Source organism: Corvus kubaryi, unplaced genomic scaffold (genome assembly GCF_017639235.1).
Source record: "Corvus kubaryi isolate FWS band 111438036 unplaced genomic scaffold, C.kubaryi_AGA036_p1.0 split1-131, whole genome shotgun sequence".
NCBI classification, from domain to species: Eukaryota; Metazoa; Chordata; class Aves; order Passeriformes; family Corvidae; genus Corvus; species Corvus kubaryi.
Window position 1 is genome coordinate 4,479,707 of NW_024582073.1, and position 7,748 is coordinate 4,487,454.

Genomic DNA, 7,748 nt, shown 5'->3' on the forward strand with positions numbered 1-7,748 from the left:
AAATCAGCCCAAACCATATATTCACTGTCAGAAACAAGCAAAGGTTCTATAAATGTGTTCATATATTTGGCATCCAGTTACACAATTCTTTTCTTAAACCATGGCCATTACATCCTTTAAAACACCTGGACTTTTTGTTGTATTCTGAATACAGCACATTCAGCGGAACCCTAGTCATGCCACATCTGTCTTTGAGATGCTTTAAATTCCAAAAAGGATATTTTCAATGAAACAACAGACATATAATGCACAGATTTGCAAATGCCTTGCAAACCAGTCCCAGCTTTATCTCTACCCTGCAGCCATGCAGCAAAGCGTCAACATTTGGATCAGCATCCTTATCCATGAAATTCAGCCTGGATCTGAGCCCAGTGAGCTACAGATAGAAGGGACACTTAGAAGATTATGTATCCAAACATATCACTGTGAGCAGCTGGGTTGGAGTGAGGAGAAGCAGTGATGGGATTGACTTGTCCTGTTCAGAGGAACTGCCAGAATGAACTGTAATGCCTGGTGGGTTAGGATGTGGGGAATCAGGCACAGCCATGCCAGAAATAGGCAGTTCCAGGGCTTGGAGATGGCTCATGTCAGCTCTTATCAATGTAAACACAGCCCACCTGAAGAATGCAGGGGTGTTCAATCATGGTAGGTAGATCCTTCTCCCTGCAAAAGACACTGTAAAATGTATCTCATCCTTTGCATGGAAATGTCTTGGCAAATCCAGCCTAAGCTTTTCTTATTAATGCATCTCCAATTGCAAACAAGTGCATTTCACATGAGAATAAAAGTGTTAGGATAATATTCCATGTCTTCTAATGCGGGCGTCCCGAAAGACCGTGCCTGGAGACTTTTGGGACAGAGTGCTTATTAATTATAAAAGCAGTATGTTACTAAAACCACTACAATCACAGAGCTGCTGACATTGGGGACAAAAATTTCCTTTTAATGGCATCTCTTTTTATGGTTCCAAGGCTGCAAAACGTAACTGGGTAGCATGGATAGCCTCCAGATACAAAGCTGGAATCTGCTATTTTTATGCGAAACATTCCCAAACCATGAATCATCTGAGGTTTCCCCTCATCACTGATACTTGAGTACACACCCTGTGTTACCTCGCAGTATGGGACCTCACAAAGCAACAGCAAGGGCAAGGAAAACAAAGTTAACGTTTGTTCTTTCTAATTGACAAATTTATTAGGGACAGGAGTTAACCGACAGAGACCTTTTCTTTGGACTTCAGCCCTGTATTTTTATTCTGCCTGGCTGAGTGTTGCATTCTGTGTTGTGATATATGTCCTCAGCTCCTCAACCCCTGACATTCAGGCTGATTAAGTCCCCGAAGGTCATTGGGAAACATAGCAGGAGCTTGTAACATATGGTGCTGATAAACATCTCAGCATCAGAGATAAGGAGCTGGTCAATGTAATCTTAGGAAGCTCAGGTTTTGTTGCCATAAAACTGTACAATGTAAAGCCTAATCCCTACACAGGTTTAATTAGCTGTTAAACATATCAGATTCATGATGAAGGGTGTTCTGGTTACCTAGGCATTGTTCACTGGCTGCCACTGGTTGGTTCAAATGTGAAGTATCTCTTCCTTGCAGCTTGTTAGGATGACATGTTATGGTGAATGATGACTGCTCTGTAAGTTTTGGGGCAGAGCAGGGGGGAAATGAATTCAATTTACAAACCCAGCTGTAATGTCAGACACAGCCTCTGGTGCCAGGTAATATGGAAGTGCCGTGTGGTTTGCCGAGTCCTGGTCAAAAAAAGACTTCCTTATAAGTTGGAATGTATGAAATGAAGTTCAGTTATCTTTTTCAAGGAGAGCTGAATCTGTTCACCATCCTACAGAGCTGTTTCCCTGAGCTCCATGCTGCTCTCTCTTTCAGTATAGTCATGCTAAGTGACTTGATTAGCAATGTTTTCGCAAAGTGTTTAGTTTTATTTCTCTCAGTCTGTTTTCACACTACAGTCAGAAGCATGATTGCCACTCATTGTAGAGAGATGTAAGGTAGTTTTCGTCCTGCCTCGCTAAGCAGCAGTACCAGTGAGAGCTCAGCAGCCTAGACTTCTGCTTGGCCCAGCATCACCCGTTGTAGTGATGGCTGTGTGCCCCATGATAGTGGGGCACATAGCAAAGTCTGTTTGAATCATTTGAGGCTGAAGATGGCAGGTTGTTTTCCATCACTTACTCCCAGTGTACCAGACCCTGGATCTGTAGACTGGTTAACTCTGGTGGGGGTCAGCAGGCAGAGGTGGCCTTGGTTTTGGGACTGACACGGCCTAGACTTGGCAGTGCTGTATTGCACGGAGCAGGGGAGAGGAGCCAAAGACTGAAAGAAAATTTTAATAATCGTGTATATCCTTTTTAATTATGCATAGGTACTTATACTGGAGAGTTGTGCTTTAGCACCAGGAACCAAGGAAGAGCAAAGGGGTTTTGCTTGTTAGAGACCTTCAGGTTGCACTGTCGAATTGGAAGACCAGCACTGCTTGCTGCTAGTTACGTAGAGGCTGCTTTACAGTGCATGTTTCATGCAGAAGTAGGGCCCCTTTATTCCTAGGAAGGACAGTTCCTGACGTTTTCTAGGGTTTCACTTGTACATTTGCTCCATTTATTTCTCTGTTCACCATGTTCAGGCTATGGTTTAAGAGCTGATGAGTTGGGCAAGGCGTCTGAACCAGCAATGGACCCTTATGTTTAACATCCTTTGATGGATTTTCCACTTTTTGAACTCGTGTGTAACCCTTAACATCTGCAACATCCTGCAGCAAGAGCTGTTTGCATGCAGATTTTCACTTGATGGCCAAAGCTATTTTCCAGTACGTTGATCAAGTTTTCCCTACCCGCTTCCTTCATGTTATTTAGGATTTTATAGACAGCTATCTCCCAGTCTTTCCCTTTCGAATCAGAGTATTCCTGTAAAATCTGTTTGCATCTCCCCAAACCTGTAAATAGGGCCCCTTGGTGAGAAGGTGACATCTGTCTGGCATGATTCCGAAGCAGGTCTCCGCAAGATACCCGGCTTCCGTCGGGAGGAAGGAGGGTGTGGGACAGTCAGCAGAGGACCGTGTTTTGTCAACTGACTCGCATGACGGATGTACCGCAGCATTGGCAAACATCAGTCAATGTCAAGACCCGACTTTGCCGGCATCTTCTCAGCACTGCTATTTTTGGCTGGTGAAAGGTTTCCCGGGGTTGGGCTGGACTTGTCTCCTGTGTGCAGCGTCGCCCCGTTCCCAGGCTGTTTGTGCTGGCTCCTGGCTGGCTGCAGGGAGGGATAAGGGGCAGAAGGCAGGGGCTGGGTGACTGAAATGCAGCACAAACAGGAGCACCATTTACCACCATGAACCAGCAGAACAGAGGGAAAGCCAGGCCTATCTTATCAGTGACTTACTCAGACTCAGGGGTATAAAAGCTCTCTTTAAACTTTGGGTAATACCCATAAACAGAGCTCTTAGGAGATAACTTCACCAGCAGAACTTTTTTGGTACACTTATGTGTAGTTTTGTATTGCAGTGACAAAGGCATCTTTATATTGTCTGATAAACTTCTTAAATTGGCAACAACTATTTAGCATTTCAGTTTAGTTAAGTACTAAAACAGCAGGGAGTGTGCAGCTAATGCAATACAACTATTAATATATGTTTGGTAATGCTATCAGAACAATGGCTTTAGTCATTTCAAGCCTGCTTGCAGGCTAATGTTGCTAATTTTTCAGGAGGATTATTAAGTTTGATGAGCAATTTGCTTCTCAGTATAATTATATAGCTATTAAAGAAATCAATATTGTATCATGTAGAGTCCCTTAATAGCTGTATTTCATTGAGTCTGTTATGGGGCCAGCTTTGAAATCAAATAAGGAGGAATCTTTATAATTCTGCTGAAACTGGGCTTTGCGTTATGAGATAGATGTCTTAGACATTGAAGAAAAGGCTGCAAAATCTGTCCTCAGTCTTAAATCTTTGTATTCAATTAACAGTTTTACAAGTAGACTGTAAAAAATCATTGCTGTATGTTTAAAAATTTTTCCCCTCTTCTGACTCCTAAACATCATTAAAATTCCTGACCACTATATAGCTTTCAAGCAAATCAATATATTCACATAAATACGCATATTCAAATCACCATGTCATAAACCAGTTTGTCAATTACTCCAAAAATTCACTAGCCTAAGGTGAAGAACTCTTTGCCACAGAAGTGTCTGTGACAGATTTCTCATCTGAATTGATGAAGTGCTTTTTATTTTTCATTATATGATGCTTTTTCTTTTTTAATAGCATATCCTTAGGTTTGGGCAGATCAAAGTTCATCAGAGCTTATATATCATGGCAAAAAATGTAAGGTACATCTCATTTCATGAGCTGTACTTGCACTATATATACTTTCAGTATAGCTCAGCCCAGCATTTCTCTGACACTCTGACATTAAGTGTCAGAGTTGGGCAGTTTCTTCAATAGAAGAAACTCCCTAAATTTGCCTTAGGACTCTTGGGCTTAACTCTTACCCTGTGTTGTGTGGGGTTTTTTGTGCCAGCAAAGGACAGAGATGACTGAAAACAAATTGGGGTGGGGTTATCTGGTTGCTTGATTGGTTATTTTGAACTCAACTCCTGGGACATAGTTTGCTGAGCATCACAGCTATAAAAAGGGACACGGCAGCTGCAGGAGAGAAAGCTGTGGGTGCTGGCAGTAGTGGAGAGGCACAGCTTCAGTCCTTCCTCCAGCTAACACTGCTTGTGAAACTAAAACCACTGCAACCTTTTTCGGATGTAGCACAGTGTGTCTATGTGGCTGTGAGCTGCAAATGGGGGAGAGTCACCCACTGCTCCCATCTGGGGCATTTTCTGAAATGGTAAGAAAGACATTTTCCCCTATCCACTATGTACTTGGTTTTTCTTCACTAGTGAAGGAACTTCAAGTAAACTTGGAGATATTCCTTCAGATGTGTAAAAGTCTTCATCAAAAGAGTTCTCTGCATTCCTTTTATTTGTGTCACAGACAATAAGATAATACAGAGAATAGATAGTACTTTGGTCGCTCCTCACATAGGTTTTGTTTTACAGAAGTAGAGTTGAAGGGAAAACCTGTTTTCTATCTCTTCCAGCATAAGAACTAGTGACCATCAGCTGCAAACACATTAATGCAGTTTTCATCTGTGCTTAGTAAACTTGTGAAATTCTTTTCCACAGGTTGTAAAAATTTACATCAGTTGAGCAAACTGTTGAGCAAATTAATGGCAGAAGAAAGCATTCAGAGGTACTAAATACATAAAACACCATCACAAGTTCAGGAAATCTCTGAGCTGCAAATCATGGGAAACTGAGACAGAGTGTTTGGGAGAAGTTCTCTATGTGCTTATCCTGCTGATTTACTGTTCCTCTGGCTTCCACTGTCGACTGCTAAAGCTCCTAGAATGGTGCTTTGGTGTACTGCAATATGATCCCCTGAAGCTTTTATAAGTGAACTTGTAAGCTCTAATTGTTAACTAAAACATTGTCTTGACACTAATTCTCTGCAAGTGTTGCCGTTTTTGGGCTGCATGTAAAAGATGATAAATGTGGGTTTTCCAACACACAAAGTGCTCTGCAATGAGCACCATATACATTGGTAAAACAAATCCTGCTAAAATTGCTCTAAGTGGTTCCAAGCCCTTGAAAAATGACTGTGTCTCCAAAGAGAGGGTGAAGGACAGTGGACCAGACACTGTACTTCACATGCGTGGCTGCAGCCTGCAGTTTGATTTCAGTGATGCTTCATCATCACCAAGCACCAGCTGCACAGCTTGTACCTCTATTAGCAGCCTGTTGAAGAGCCATGTACCTTCTGGGTGAGAGATTTTGGGCTCTGATTTTCAGCCTTTTTGCTGCAAATAAACACTGCATTCCTGACATTTCAAGTACATAGGCAGAATATCCTCAGCTCCATCAGGCTGCTAACATGTTGTGCAGAGGAAACCTATTACAGCCTCAGGAACTGATGAGTTTCCTACTCATTCTCAGCAGATTGACTGGTGCTAAATATATATATCCTGTACTTCCACATAGTCTTGGTAAAGAAGTCAACCTGTTTACCATTTTTTTTTAAGATGGAAAAAACCAAAAGGTGAATGTAAATTGGTAATTCATAAAGGAAAAACTAAATCACATTTTTCTTATCACTCCATGCTTCTAGCTCAAAGTTCACTGAACACAACATGAGACCGTGCTCAGCAATGCACAGAGAGGGAAAGCTCATTGACACCATTGGGATGCCTGTGTAGTTAGTAATTTTACAAGGAAAAATTTCCTCGAGCCTAAAGCATGGAAATTCTAAACAACTGCTGAAAGCCCATGACATGTAAAGGCTGTTTACTTTAGTGTCTATGGATGTTTCCCTGTGGCATCAACCATTAAGAGAGAGTCAATATTCGGGCCTCAGTAAAATCCCCAGTGACAAAACATAGCTGGATACACTGAGCTCAGTCCTGCAGCTGGTGGGACTTGTGCATCCACAGCCTCTCTGCAGACAAATGAAAAACTGCCCTGAATATGAGCCTGAGCAGAAACACCCTGTCAGGTTTAAAGCTTGGTACTTGGTGCAGACAAGCACCAAATATCTGACAGTACTGCTGCAGCTCTGTCAGGCCATGCACAGCAGGTATGTGAGAGATCTGGATCCAGGGGTTGTACAAACCATGTGTGATGCAATACAGGTTAGAGGCCTTCACAAGACTGTAACACAGCAGTTCACCTGTCTGACTTCTTCCAAGCCTTTCCCATAAGGCTGGAGAAACAGAACAAAGAGTCTGATAAAGCTGCCCTCTGGAAAACCCAGCTCCCTGTTTCAGCTGACACCTCACTACTATCTGTGTCCTTTTCCAGCAAGTCACTGGCTCACTTTAAGTGTTCTCCCATGTGAGAAGTATAATGTAAGCTTGTAAACAAGTTTATTCTGCAAATATCTCTGTAAATCTGGGGTGGGGCCACAGGAAATTTAAGACACAACTTACTTTACTCTCCTTTAAAAATACTCTACCTTAAAATTTTAAGTTTAGACCCTAGGTGTTAACTATTTAAATAGGTTGTTTCTTCCTTATTCCCTTGTTTCACTACACTCTGACACCTTAACATTTCAGTCACCCTCCCTGCTATCTTTAGAGCAAGACTCTAGAAAGGCTCTGGTATAGCTTTCCTTAGTCATTGCTGGGAATAGATGGAGATGCAAGCAAGGCTGTGACTGGCATTGTCAAAGCAGGAACTAATCAGCCCCTGGGAACAAATGTTTGCTGTTCTGCTAGGAAAGCAGTAGGGAAAACTCAAGTTACATCTGGTTTTCTCTCAACTCAGCTCTCTGCAGACAAGGTCATGTTAAAATAAAACTCATTAGAGGAAGAATATGCTAATACTACCTGAGACTGAAATAAAAGGGGAAAGCAGACAGGTCTGCCCTCTAAGCGTAGAAGCTGAACTAGCTGTGGCTCCTGTTCTCGCGGTCAGATTTCTTAGTGCCTAATAAGTCACAAACTCCATCTGAAGTCTTTTGCCAGCACTGGACTATATATAAAATAATAAAATGGAAAATAGTAGATTCAAATAGTTAGTTGACTAAAAAGTTACTGCAGGGGTCAGGAAGGGAGAACAGGCAGACAGTGTGATCATATTAGAGTGATTTCCTGCCCAGGATCTGCAAGAACCATCAGAGTGATGTTACGCAAAAACTTAAATGCCATACATATTATACCACAATGACCAAATACATTTTTTA